The following is a 14,776-nucleotide window of genomic DNA, read 5'->3' on the forward strand; positions in this document are numbered from 1 at the left end:
TGCAAGGCAAGGCTGGCAAAGCACCGCAAAACAAGGCACGGCACGGGCAAGCAATGCAAAAAAAAAGAAAAAAAGAAATAAAAATAGGCCAGTAAAGCAAGGCACCGTAAAGCAATGCAAAGCACCATAAAGCAATGCAAGGCACCATAAAGCAATGCAAAGCAAAGTGCTGTAGAGCAATGCAAAGCACGGCACCATACAGCAATGCAAAGCAAGGCAAGGCCATGCAACCGCAGCGCTGGCGCAGGCCGCCTCTTCCGGGCTGCGACGTGCAGCAGGTCCGAGGCAAGGCCGAGCAGGCCCGGGCCGGGCCGAAGCGGGCCCAAGAGAACCGGGCTGGACCGGGCCGGGCCGCCGCCCCCACTCACCTCCCTCCCACCGGCACCGCGAGCGGGCGGCGGCGGCGCGGGCGGGCCCGGCACGGCGCAGCGCAGCGCGGAGCCCCGCCCGCCTCGGAGCCCCGCCCGCCACCGAGGTCTCTGCGGTTGGCGTCCACAAGAGCCGTGTATTGGCGAGCGGGCGGGCGCTGTTCCCCGGTCTGGAGCTCCCTGCTGCTCGCGGCTCCCACCTGCGCCTCTTCCAGCAGCGTGGAAAATTAATAGGAATATTTTAACAGCCCTTTATCAACAGCTGGAGTTCGCAGGCACTGCTCTGACTTCAAAAGTGCTGCAGTTTTGCACGCTGTGACTTGCATGGCAGCAGCAAAGCTGTGCACAGATTCCCCAGGAGCATCCTGCACTACACTGTATAGCACCTCCTTATATATGTTCCCGAGATCCTCCCATTGCAGAGCGCCTCTGGGCTGGGCAGAGCCCAAGCACCGCACACAGCAGCCCCACATCCCACAAGCACAACTTGGGGGGTGAAAATTAGCAAATTAAACTTGGTGAGGGGGTAAATAACCCATTTGCAAGAGCCAGCTGGACAAAATAACCCAGCTGCAGAGACCTCCCTGTGCAACTCTGCGCCATTTACTATGTGCATTTAGCTAGCAGCTTTAGGGGACACAGCACTGCATCCCATAGGTGACATTTAACTCTTCAGTGTCCAATGGGGAGGTCTGCTCGGCTCTAGGAAGTTCATCTGAGTGGGTTCGTTCTGTCAAGAAGAGGGAAATGGGAAAATCACCCTTTTATGGGCCTTGCACTGTTGCTGGTGCCTTGGATGCGCTGCATGGCTGAGGCCCTACTCATGGCATTACTACAGAGGGGCCTGGAAGCTGGGGACAGTGATATCTTCAGTTGAGAGACCCTTTCTTCATCCAGTTATGTGACACCAAACTTTCAGTATTGAGGCTGCAATTGAGCATGGAGTTCCCACTTAATTCAGTAATTTTTTGGAAGTCTGGGAAAAAATAGCACAACTATTTCTGAGCTGGAGGTCAAGACAAAATAGATTTTTTGACCACATTAAAAATATCTCAACTGCTTCATTAAGGAGCTCTAACATCTGCATAACTCAGGGCAAGGGAGATTTTACCAAGAGAGAGGTTTGGACCAGAACATACCTCTATCAGGACAAATGTGCCCCCTTATTGCCTTTTTCAGCCCATTCTGTTCTGGTTTGCACCTTTCAGTGGAATATCTCTGGAGTGCCAGGTGAGACATGTGATACCAATAAAGAAATAAAAGGTGGGTAGGAGGGAAGGGCCATTAACGAGGTAGATGTGCTGCAAGCAAATAAAAGCCCTGTAGGACAGAGAGCTGTGCTGGTCCCTGTGGCTTGATGTAGCAGCTGGGAGCAGTGATGAAGAGCAGCTGTAGAGCTGGGGTCTTATGAGAAAGCAGCACTAAACATGGAGCTCCTGGAAAGCTGGGCTCTGCTCAGCCTCAAGGCTGTGACAGCAGCTCTCCCAGTGCGCTGGTGCCATCAGGGCTGAGGGGCTCTGTTCCGGCTAGGTTAGGCTGAGATACTCCAAAGTGGGTGAGTAGGATGGTATCCCCTCCTCAAGCACCTCTGACTAGTGTTTGTCTCTCCTTTTATCTTCTAAGCGGCAGAAGTTGGGGCCTGTGAGTGCTCTACAGGTATGTGCCTTGAGCGGGGCAGCTGACTTGCTATATAAGGTTGAATAAAAGACAATACTGGCTAGTTCTGGTTACCTGTCCGCTGCTATCACGAAGCAGCAATAAAACACAATGTACCCTGCTGTGGAGTTGAGCTCCAGAGAGCAGGGTGGCGTTGGGAGCCAGCAATGCAGCACTGCTGCGGTCGCGATGGTGTCCGTGTCCTCCACGGATGGGATGCGGCCGGGATGCGAGCGCTCCGGGGAGTAGCGATGTGGGGACAGGAGCTGGGGGAAGAGTCTTCTCCAGGTACCTTAACTGAACCAGAAGAGAAGCAATCCATCAAGTGAAGCGTGCCTGCTTTCTGCCCTCTGTTTGAGCAAAGTGATGCTCTCATCAGCTTGGTCAGCAGATGAAAGATAAAGTCCTGGCACCCTCCCCAGAAATCCCTGCACTGGGACGAGCTGCATTCGGTCGCTTCAGTCTTGGGCTAAATGAGGACAGAAATTGAAGTCTTAAGTTACAGGCTAAATGTAATGTTTCTTTATGGTAGCGGAGGGAAATATTCTTTTGTGCAGGAGGAGGGGGAAAAAGGAAACTGGGCAGTTTCTCTAGGTGCTTGCAGTAGAAGACTTTGTGTGGCTATGGAGAACCTGCTCGTGCTTTACCTGATAGGGTAACTTGTATTTGTCCTGTGTGAGCAAAAATGTTATAAAGCAGGTGCTGATTGCTATTGCTGTGGGTGTCTTATGTGAAAGGGGCTAAAATCTCTCTGCTCAAAATGGAGCAGAGCTTAGGGATGAAGCCTGAGGTTCTGCCTCAGTCACCTCTACTTGTCCCTGTTCTAGTGGGAAGTGCTTGTGATGTGATCCAGGTGGATTCAGAGCCTCGGTGCTCACAGGTTTGTTCCGTAATGTGTTAACATGCCACAAAGGGAGGGCACTTGTGCTGCCCTGGAGCTTGCCCTGCATCCCGAGCCCTCGAGGGCTGGGCTGGTGTGTGCGGCGGAGCCTTCTCCTGGCTCCAGAGGTGGAGCTGGGCAGGACAGGGGCACCACGCTGCCCTTCTGGTTGTGCAGGTACTGGGGCTCCCCTGGATGCGCTTGACCGGGGTTTAGTCAAAAGGGGTTTGCATCTTGGTGTGATTCTTGGTGTGGGTTGGCACACTGAACTTCTGAGAGCAATAATGCGTAATCACGTTCCCAGTTAATTGATATCTTGATCACAATTGTTTCAAATGCAAAAGCAAAATGAAGAGCACACTAGTAGTGTGCTATTTAAAAATATACCTTCAAACACACTAAAGCTTTCTAAACTAGGGACATATTAGCTCTTGCTTGGGGTTTCATATCTTCAGTCCCAGGTTTTTAATCATCCTGAGTGCACGATGTGACATTGACTGTCAGTGTCTGTTCTCTTATATTCATTGATCATTGAATGTTGCAGGCTTAGCTACTGCAGTGAGGTTATTTATTCTGTCCAGGAGGCTTTGGAAAATGTTTAGTCACGAGCAAAGGCGCTATCTACAAAGCACTCGGGTGTGATATAAATCGTGTTGCGGGTGGTGGTGTCTGATGGCGCGATACTGCAGGGAGCCCTGCTCTGCCCGGGCTGCTGCATGCAGCAAGCTGAGCTGCATGGATACAGCTGAGGAAAGTCAATAGTCTCCCGAGCATGTGACAACTGAATGGGAAAGCAAAGTCTGCAAGATACCCCTCTGCCCTTGACTTAATGCCATGTTAAGATTAAATGAAGATTGATAAAGATTTTAAAGTCCTCCTTGATCGCGGAGCCTTTTTTCCTCCTACAGCAAAGTGAGATGTGCCAAAATGCACAGCCACATTAATAGTAATGATCTCTATTGCAGCAGCAAATTGGTGCAGAGTTTGGGAGGACGCGTGTTGCTCAGCGCAGTCCTTGGCATGTTGCACGGGGGCTGAGCATGGGAGCTCTTCTCACCAGTGCTGCCCTTGCTCTTCTCATCCGCTGCAGATTAACCATGCTTTTCTGCTTTGGGCGGTGAGTGGTCTTCAAATGTTGGGAAATATGCAAGTAACTCAGTGGTTCCAGAGCCTTGGGAAAGCTTAGTAAAGGGTCAGTAAAATATTAGACACCTGGGGTGTCTCCTTGCCTTGCTGCTGGTCTCTGGCTCCTTTCAGATGCGAGTGAAGCCTGCAGAGGAAAGGGGGCTTTTCCACAGCCGGAATGTCCTGCCTGCTAATACTTGCTTGGAAGCCCTGCAGCAGCAGCACAGAGCTGGTAGCAAGGCATGAATAATTCCCAATGGAAACTGAGTGGTGGGTGCTGTGGTCCGTGCAGGGGACTGGAGCGTGTTCCTTCTGCAATGGATAAACCGAGCAGGATGGGAGCCTGTCCCCTGCCTCCTAGGCTGGATGCCTGTTGAGTGGGTGGCAATAAGTCCTTGTGGGCTGGGTCTGTGTATAGTTTCTCTCCCCAACAAGGAACAGGGGGCCTGAGCGTTTGGGTTATGCAGGTGTACGTGGCCAAGAAAAGCTAATAACCAAATGGGAGAGCAGGCAAGATGCGAAGGGAAGGATCAGCATTCCCAGCAGTGCCAGCACTCTTTTGGGGATGTGGGTAATCAGCATATCTGAAAGCTTAACCTAAGAGCTTTCAAGGGTAACAAACAGCAGTAATAAATGTGGATTGACCCTGATGTACGCTTGGCATCTGGTGATGTTGCATTGAAGGATGTGGATAAAAAAAAATTAACATGTTTCAAAACTCTGGCTTTGTAGCTGGTGGCTCCTGAGCCTGGGTGCTGAGCTTGCCCACATAGGCAGTGCTGCCCGCCTTGGTAGGCGTTTGCACTAGCCCCCAGCCATATCCCACAGTAACCTTGAGCTTAAACGTGTTCCCCTTCCTCCGTCTCACTTAGCGTGGGGATGCAAGAGCAATGCCTGTGTCCTATTGAATCGCTCCTATGGAAGCAGCGGGCTGGAGTCGCCCTGAAATACAGGGGTCTGCACAGCTTCATTAGCTGTAGCCTTCTAATGGCTTAATCAATTGAGTAGTTTTTGCCTCAGATATCCTGTCAAACAGTGGGAAGCAAGGATAAAGCTCAGCTTTACTGGTCTGGAGCTTCTGTAAAGCAGTATAGCTTGGCTGGAGCTGGCGCTGAGTCTTTGATCAGGTGTGTGTATTGGGGAGAAAAGTAGACCTGTTGGTTGCTTGTGCAATGTGTGTTCATTTCTTTGGGAGAGTCCTAACGTTTGTACCTGCAGTTGTACCTAAATTCTTCCTCTGGCTGAGTTTGGTGTCACCTAAATGGTGGAGATTCTTGCTGTGCATCTCCTGTCCTTCCTGACCAGAGCGAGCTCCGTCCACCCTTGCTTGCCTGGGCAGGCAGGGCTCATGATAAGCTCCAGCCTGTGTGCATCCCCCAGATCTAGGGCAGCTCTGGCGAGATCAGTATCTTTGAGAGCCTTATGCACACGGCTGATTTGCTTTGATTCTTTTTTTTTTTCCTTTCTCAAGAGCAGCACCAGCAGGTGAGGAAAGCCCAGCGAGCAGCCCAAGGGCTCAGCCCCTACCCTGCCAGCGAACGAGGCTGTTCGAGCGCTGCCTTTCCAGGCGCTCCGATAGGATCAGGGTTCTTGCAGTGTCAGGGATTTAAGACTTTTTAGCTCCCTCCTCCCCCCCTTCTCTTCTTGCTCGCCTGCACAGCTCCGGGCTCCCCCGGCAGCGCTGGAGTGCGAGGACCCGTCTGACACTACTTATGCCAGCGCCTGCCTCCCGCGCACGAGAAGCAGCCGGCAACTTTTGCAGCTCCGGATCCCGCTTCATCCCTGCGCACGCGGAGCTCTGCGGAGCCCGGCGGGGTAAGGGGGCGCTTGGGCAGCAGGGGGGGATCCCTAGCCCCCTTTAATGGGGGCTCTCCTGCCTCCGCACGCTTGCGGGAGGGGGGTTTTAGGGAGGCTGTGATCGTCCCCCTTGAATGAATAGGGGGTGCCTATAAGATTAAAAAGTCCCACTTCTGCTCTTGTGGTGGGTGCTTGCTGATTGAACTTCACCCAGTTCATTTTCTTTTTTTTGTCTTTTGCATCCTTCCTGGGACCAATATGTGGGAGGCTGAGTCAGAACTGCCTGATTTTTAACTGTTTTTTTTTCAAACTAAAAATCTGAAATTGCTTGCTGCCAGGAGCTCAGATTTTTTTATATCATCTCTGCTGATAGTTTTTCTTTTTTTATTCTTTTTTTTCCTTTCTTCATTTCCCGAGCAGGTGGAGGGTTTTTAATGCCTCTGGGCTGGTGCAGTTGTGCTGCAGTCGGAGCCCCGTGCTAGCTGCAGAGCCTTTGCAGGAGCGCGTCGGGATGCGCTGCCCTGCTGCAGAGCTGCAGGAAAGGAAACGTCCCGCGCCCCCCACTCCCCCCCATCGACACCACTCGGGCTGTCTCCCCGCTCTCGCTGCCTGTCACCCCTTAAAGAAAAGGGGGGTGTAGCAGGATGCAGGAGGATGGAGGCGGAATTGGGCACTGCAGCTTTAAGAGTGCAGCAGTGCCAGAGCTTTTCTCCTTCAAGTGATCTGCAAAGCAGCAGCAGCAGCACCAGGGATTCCCTCTCCTCGCCGCTCCCGAGCTGCCCGGAGCTGGGATCGGGGCTTTGGCAGCCTCGGCTGCCTCGGCTTTTTCTTGCTTAATGCTTAAAATTGCATGGGAAAGCATCTTGTGGATGGTGCATGCGTCTTGTGCTGCAGCCTCGGCACCCTTTTCCCAAAGGAGCGTGTCCTTGTGTGCTCAGAGCTGCTGAATTGAGCTTAAAAGAAGTTTTTTCCATAAATCCCAGAAAAGCGGTCTCATGACCTCCAAGTGTAGGTGCCTGCCTGCAGCCTCCGAAAGTTGAATTAATCTTGAGCAAATGTTATTGCAGCCTTTTCCGCAGCAGCATGGCTTGTATTTGCTGGAGATGTGCCATCTGAACACAATTTGTTAATGGAATGAAGACTAAATTATATCCGAGTGGCTTTTTCAACTCAAATGTTTGCTAACAATTTGCATTTTCCTAGCATAAAAATCCCTCCGTTAATTCAAATGTCGCTTCTTTCCAATTCTGCAGGCTCGGGAGCGATATGAGCGAATGGGGCAAGGGGAAAAATGCAGCTTGAGCAATTCCCGATTCTGTTGAAATATCAGTGGAGTCGGTGGTGCTGAAATCCCGATGGATACGGGTTCCACGTCCTCCGTGTGGGGGAGGAAAGCTGCTGGCAGGCAATTGTCACAGCACACGCCAAGTTAGGTCCTTGCTGCTGCTGCAGAGTTGCTGGGTGACATTAGCAGTGTCTGAAATGGCCAAATATTTTTTCCTCCTCAGAGCTGCTCCTGACAGCAGTGGGGATGCTCTCGTCCCCACTGAGGCCGGGGCAATTACTTGTGTCTGCAGTTTTAAGCGGGGGGTGGCTGTGTGTGTTTGTCTTGATTGGATCTGTGTTAATTGCGGTGCCTTTTTATCTCGCGCTTGTCCAAGGACTAGGAAAAGTCAATCAGATCCATGGGAAAGGTGGGATTCTCCTTGCAGAGGAGGGAAGCTGGGACCCAGGCTTGATCTCTCAAGGTCACACCACACAAGGCGACGGTGCAGGCAAGTCCTTCGGCACACCCCCGTGCAAAATACTCCTTTATTTACAAGTCTTACTGAATTTTCTTTCACCAGGAGACCTCTCTAGCTTTAAGGGAAGCTCTAGATGACACCTCAAGACCAAACCTGAAACTTTGCCATGTAAATCAAAGCTGAAAACCTCAGAGGGTTGTGATGCAGTGACTTTTTGCAGCCAGTTGTTACTTGTTCTCCTTGCATCATTATATCAATGAGCAATGAGACTTGATTTCATTTGTAAAGTAGTTTTAATGTCAAAGTTTGTGGCATTTGAGGAGCCCTTCTAATTGACAGAATGGAAACAAAACAGAGGTAACTGAACTAATAATTGTCCCAATAATAATTGTCACAAATCACCATGAGATAGTGAATGCAACAAAGTGTTTCAAGGTGTGGGCATTATGAATAAAAGCATGTAAAAACAAACAAAATCCCTCAAAATTGGAAAGAAAAACAGGCTTCAGCGAAGGCAGTGCAAGTGGTGAGAGCATGAGAAGTGCAGGGAATGCCCAGCAAATTCTCAGCCATTCACATCTGTAGAAACGAGCACTAGAGCCTCTGAATAGGATTCCCTTGCTTGCTGGCAGCCTAGACAGGATAACTCTGTACTAAACACAGAAAAATAGGAATGATTATAGGGGACAGAAGACAAATCCAATGTTGGTGCACTTAAATAGGAATTCCTGGACTGAAGCGTTACTGAACAGTATCTCATTCAGGTGAGGTTGTGTATTACATGGTAGTGCAAGCAAGTTAAGGGCAGTACTAAAAGCTGAGTAATGTGAAGGAAAAACGCTATAGACAACCTGCTGCCAGCATGTGAGTGGTGGAGGAGGAGGATGGAGGGTGAAGCTTGGTGCAGTACGGTCCTGACAGCTCTTGCCTTGCATTTCTGGGGAGGCATCTCCAGTGCATGCAATCCTGGTCACCTCCAGTAGAGCAGCCCAAGCATCACCTTGAACTCGTGGGCTGTGCCTGCAGCCACCGGGACAATAGGCACCCAATTAGCATGTGGGTAACGAAGGCTGAGGTACTGGGAAGTCTGGTGTCACTTGGAAGCCTGGATTTTGTCAGACTATTTCAGCCCATTTCCTCCTTTAATGCCAGTCTCTGGAGAAGTGTGTGGTTTTGTTCTGGCTGCCAGACTGATTCCCAAGTGAGCTTTAGCCCTTTGGGTGCCTAGGGTATCTAACCCCATAGCTTTCCAGTGAAAGAGTGAGGAGTTTTTGGAAACTTAGGAAATAAGGAGAGTGTCTTGCTTGTGCTGCTGCTTGGGGCTTGTGAGCCTGCATAAAGACCAAATGCTCTTGGCTGTGGCCTGCCCTGCATGGGGAAGGAGGGGACCTGCAGGGATTTGCTGGTGGCTACTGACTTTGTTACCTGTCACCAGTGGCTGGTGCAGAAATGGTTAAAGACTGGGTCAAACGACAGCGGCCTATAATATTTCTGGAGGAGAAGGTCATGGATTTTGTTGCTGGTGCCCTGCTGCAAAAGGCATCTCCCTTAAATATGTGGATGTGTCTGTGTTTTGAGCTCTGGTCCTTGCGGCTGTGGTGCAGCAGCAGCGGGCTGCATGCTGGGCTTAGCAATGGGTGTTCCCAAGTTAAGTGCTGCTTCCCATCTTCCCTAGCTAAGGAATTACTTATTCCTGGGTGCCCCCTCGTCCTGCTCCCAATGCAGCTGCTGTGAGTTGCTTCCCTGGAGAGAAGTGCCTTTTTCATGGAGAAATAAATGGCCAGTATGAGGAAGGGCCTCTTGTGCCAAGGGGAATTTAAAAATTCCTACTGGACTCCAAATTGCAGGGCTGTTGGCACTGCCAGCACCTGTGAAGAACGGGGAAGTCTTGCTTGCCCTTCCTCAAGGTGTGCAGCATCTAGCACCACCACCAAGTGGTTGTGTCCAGCATCCAGTACTGCCCATTCTCCCCCAGACCTGGAGTATCTGGGGTGGGATGAGGGAAGGGGCAGTCTCAAAACCTCCTCAGATTCCCACAATTGGCTCTTTTGCTGCAGAACCCCGAGCAATCGGGGGATCTTTTGGCTGTCTCTTGCTCTCAGTTGTGCAATGCGATGCACCAGCGCATTAAAATCTTTACCAGCTGCTGCAAATTGCTTTCTGTCCATCCCTATCTGACATGCGAATGCAAGAATTCCCATGTGCCAAGAATCTGAATGTTTTTTCTCTCTACTTTTATGCCTGGGCATAAGTGTCCTTAAGACACTTTCTTTTTTTTTGTGCCTTTCTCCTGCTTTCAGACAAGCGGCCTCTTGCGAAGGGAGAATCCCCACTGCTGAGTGAGCAAGAACTGAAATTTGGCAAACCTGAATGGCCTCCCATTTGCATCAATGTTCTGCAGTGAGTAACTGCATAAATGTGTGCAAAGGGAGGGCAAAGCTCACCTCATTTAGAGGACTTCTTCATGATGGAGAAGGTCCTCTGCTCTTGGCTAACTACCTCCTCTTAAATTTGTTGTTTGGCTCAAGAGGTTCCTCATTGGATTTAATAATGAGGTTGGGTTGAAACCTGTGAAAACAAAATCAAGTCCCTGTCCTAGGAAGCTCACTGGGTAAATCTTCAAGAGAACGGTAGAACTAGCCTTGGAGCAGGCTTTGACCTTGAATTGCTGGTGAAAACTTTTAGGTTTAACATATCAGTGGGTTGTAATTTAGCATCAATCAAATTCTTTGCCAGTTTTCTTACTCTGAAGGAGCAGAGTCAGTTGATTTAATGACTTGATTAGGGGGGAAAAAATAAGCAGAGAGCCATTCTTAGCCTTGAAGGTCACTGTCAGATGGGAGAAAATGGGAGAGAATTGTGGGTTGTGTTCACCCCTAATGTGCTCCTTTGGGTCCTGTGGAGCTGCCAGGCTCCCTATAGCTCCTGGGAAAAGGGAGGTACCCAGGAATACTCACTTAGTGAAGAACATGTTTTAAATTCTGTTTAAACAGCTGCTGTGCTAATGCAGCAGCTCTGTATGTGGCAGGATGTGCAGTGTTAGCCTGTCTCCCTTGTGCAGTTTGTGGAAGGGCTTGAGAGCATCTGCTGGGCTCCATAGGAGTATCTGAATGGCCCTGGGTGAAGGGTGGCCAGGAGCAAAAACTGAAGGACAGGAGGAAAGTGGCCACCGAGGCCTAGCTCTGAATTAGCTGAGGTTTTAAGTAAGGATATGAGTTAGAACTAGGTTGCAGCTCTGCGTAAGTAGAGCCTGGGCTGAACGCAAGGGAGCTGCTCCTCTCCCTGAGACCTTGTCTGCAGCACTAATGAAACCAGCTTGTCCTCAGCGCAGCAGCGCTGCAGGGGAGCTGCATCGCTGGGGTTATGGCACGCAGAACGCTCTGCAGCATCGCCGGGTGCACCCGGAGGGGACCAAGGGAGTGGTGGTGCAGATGAGTCCCGCTCCTCCAGGAGCGAGCCTCCGATGAGACCGGCTAGGTCATTCGGTCTCCAATTTCTAAGCATCAGCTAGCGCGCCCTGTGCAGACAGGGGAAAGGTGAAGAGGAGGAAGTACCGTGTGGCTTGCTGGCAAGTCACCCTCTCTGTGATGCACTGCAGCAAAAGCCCTCTCTGAAAGCTCTCCTGCCAAGAAGGACACTGCGGGCAGGGAGGGGGGGCTGAAAGTGCTGCTGCCAGCGCTGTGGCAGCCAAGCCCTGTCCTCTGCTTCCCGCCCCTGCCACCCCTCCTCAAACCACCTAGTGATGGAGTTGGCCAAGTCCATTGCGTGAGTGTGGTGTCCTTCTGGATGTCCTTCAACTGCAACCTGGGGGCTTGTTCCCAAGGGCTTTATCGGAGCGCTCCAGGGAATGCATGCGGTGGGGACGGGGTGAGCTGGACTTGGGGGACAAACCAGCACTGCAGCATCCGCTCTGCGACTGCCTGAGCCAAGATGTGGTGTTCTGGGGACTGGAATGAGTGATGTAGCACGTGATGTAGCAGCAGGGTTGATGGAAAGGGGCTGTAGCCCAAAGGGACTGATAGCAGCTGATGCAGTGCAGGTGATTCTCGGATTCAAGTCACTGCAGTGTGCACAGGCTACCTGGGCTGTACCCTGAGACAGGCAGCAAGATGAAAGGCAGCGCATGCACATGCTAGAGATTAGAGCTCGTCAAATGGTAATAACCTTTTCTGCCCCCCAAAACCAGGCTGCTACTGCAGGGAAAGGCAGAAATCTGCAGGCCACCCTGGTAGCACTCTTGCACCCTCTGTCCGAAGAGGATTGCACCCAAAGCAGTGACACAGGAGCAATGCGGGAGGTGCAGGGCTGCTGGTCACGCTGCACCGAGGACTTGACTTGCCTTTAAAGGGGACACATTGCTGCAGCTGGACCTGTTGGCAGCACAACCTGCTATAGCTGCACAGAATTTGTCATCCCTGCTTTGGAAGGAGTGGCAAGACTCCTAATGCCTTTTTTTTTTCTTTGGCTGTCTCTAACCCATGAGCCTAGCGCCTTATCTTGGAGTCGTAATGTTGAGGTAAAGAAGAAAGGACATCTTGGTTGCCTTAGATGTGATTTCCTAGTGCTAGTGAGCTGATAACTTATGGGAGAAGTGTGGTCTGCAGAAAGTCTCATGTCTGGGAGGGGGAAAGAAAGATACCTGTGGTAGTAAATTGCTCCCAGTTTGACTATTCCCATGCAGCACACAAGCTGAATGCACCACGTGATGGATGTTTCTGTTGGAAGGTATCATTCATGATATTTAGCTGACGTGTATTTTCAAGCTCTCTATTTTAAGAAACGGAGTGATTTCCATGTGATGAGTGTTTCTGGGAATGAAACCCTTAACTGGGAGCCAGGTTACTGGTGGTGTCTGTGTGTTTTGTCATATTAACAGCTCTCACGGTGCACTGTCTACAAACAGCTCCTTGAAATGGGGATGTTGTGGTAGCCTTCGTGTGCCCGTGCAGCCTGAGTTGAAGCTGGGCTCTCCTCTATGTTCCTCTTCTCCATGTTCCCCTCCTGCTGGGCTGCAGTAGCGGCCAGGAGGGACATTGAGACCCGTATGGACCTTTTCCACAGCTCTGAACTGCTGTGCGTCTGCTCAGGGTGATGAGGTGCCACTTCTGTGGACCCAAAGCTGCTTTCTGCAAGGCAGGAGTGAGCAGGGGGTTGCAGAGGGTTGAGTTGAAGTATTTCTTCTCATGGTGATCGCTTCATGAGGATGTGTGGGGTGCAGAGGTGACAGAGGACGGGTGGCTGGCTGAGCCAAGGCATCAGCGATCGCCCTGCTGTCAGCAGTTTAGCTTCTCCACTTCTACTGGAAACTCCTTGCTCCCACAGATGTGAATTGTACCACGAATACCTGCAATGCTCGAGAGTTTAGAGAAGGAAAAAAGTTGCCTGTTTCCCGGGAGGGTGTCACCGGAGCTGGGACCCGGGCTGCTCCGCTCCCAGCAGAGGGAAGCAGCGGCTCGTGAAGCTGCAGCGATGCCGAGGCTGCTGCTCCAAGGTGCTTCAGCCCTGCTCTGCCTGGCAAAAAAGAGCTCTCTCCGAGGAAAGCAGCGTTGCTCTTGCTGCTTAACAATAAAGCCTCGGAATAGCAGGGATTTGCTACCTGTAATTGCTTCAGCTAATCCTACCAGCAAGCTCTATGCTTTACCCCAGGTACTATTCTTAGTTCAGTCCCCACTAGATGCTTGACAGAGCAAATGCCAAGGCTGGATCTGTGCCCCAGGAGGGATTAGTTGAATGAGTCTGAGTGTGGAAGCATTTTCACTCTTTTTAAAAAAAAGGCAAAATCATGCAAGAGACTGAAGGACACCCTGCTTTTTTTCCCCCTCTTCAGAGGTAGGTACATGGAGTGTTGCTGCACATGGTGCTGGAAGTGCTCTTGGATGAACTGGGTGACCTGCAGTAAGCCCTGACCCTAGCCCAGGCAGTGGACTGGATGACTTCAGCTCCTTGTGACTCTGCTTTTATGACCTTAGTACAAAAGTGCCTCTTTTGTCATCTTGCCCGTTGATTTTTATCTGGAACTGGGTCTCTGGGTTGTTGCTGCCTAATGCACCAGACCCTGTGCTGTCTGGAGTCGGCTCCCGAGCGATGCCGTCCTGGAAAAGATTAGAGGCTGGAGCTGCCCCTTCTGAGGGAAGTGATGCAACTGCCCTGTCCTCCCTAACTTGCATTCCCTGACACTATAGGAGCAGGTTTCCGCACCACAGACCAAAGAGGAACACGTTAAAGTGCCTCCATTGCAGGTCTCTTTCTGGCTGGGAGCCCCAGTCCTTTCTAAAATGGGAATTGCAGACCGTGTCTAGGTGTACCCACACCTGGCTGCTGTTCCCAGCTGCCATCCGTGCAGTGCAGAGATCTAGGGCACTGCTTCATCCAGCTCCCAGCACATTAGGAGGAGGGAAAAGGGCCTTAGTAAGAGAAATCACCATCCTGCAAGTGGTGCTTGTCTGAGCAAGTCCAAGGAGACCATCAAAATGACTAAGACACTTCAGCTCGAGTATTCAGGTGTTTTATCTGTTGCTGGAAACACTCAGCTGCCTGGAACTTGGTTCCTTGCTCTGTGCCTCTGCTGCTGTTTCCATTTTCTGTAAAGGGTTGCAGGGTGCTCTAAGGCCTAATTACCTAGAAAAGAGTTGGGAGAGAATGTCAGGAGCCTTGGAGACCAGGAGCTTCAGAGAGATCTCTCCTGGTGATGTTTAAAAACAGGTTTTTGGCTATGAAATAGGGTAGTGAGAGAAGCAAAGGGGACCTGAGCTGGTGCACACTGGAGGAGGAGGCTAATTAGCTGCTGGTATGTAGAGATGGTTGGTGTGTCAAACCCCTGTTCGGAAGGTGGCTTTTCTTAAGGTATTTTTCCCCTCTGATTCTCTCCTTATGAACAAAATGGAGCTTTCTGATGGAAGAGAAGTCGCCTGTTAGTGACCTGTGACACTTTGCCTGGCAACCTTTATGAATCTCTTCCACTGTTTGGGATGGGGCTGGAATAGACAGGAGGTGGTTGGCGCCTTAATGGAGGAGCTGAGAAGCTCCCGTTTCCTTTCCCTCAATTTGATGCTTCTCTTTGACCCCGACAGGAGAAGCTGAACCTTGGTGTGTCGTCATCTCTTGGCTGTAGAACGAAGGAGATGCAGAGGAAGCTTGATTGAGACGGTAGCTAATGTCCCTGTGTGTATGTTGCTTCACTCTCATCTAATACTAAAACCTGCAGA

General features: G+C 50.9%; 1 long non-coding RNA gene across 1 annotated transcript; it reads left to right on the forward strand.

Annotated features, from left to right (window-relative positions):
* The first annotated feature begins 1,755 nt into the window (after nucleotides 1-1,755).
* On the forward strand, nucleotides 1,756-14,776 carry LOC112957498. The gene is made up of 2 exons (XR_003251228.1): nucleotides 1,756-1,923; nucleotides 14,642-14,776. It is a non-coding gene; the product is annotated as an uncharacterized LOC112957498 (long non-coding RNA).

This window comes from Nothoprocta perdicaria, unplaced genomic scaffold (genome assembly GCF_003342845.1).
Source record: "Nothoprocta perdicaria isolate Ctin4 unplaced genomic scaffold, notPer1 scaffold_72, whole genome shotgun sequence".
NCBI lineage: Eukaryota > Metazoa > Chordata > Aves > Tinamiformes > Tinamidae > Nothoprocta > Nothoprocta perdicaria.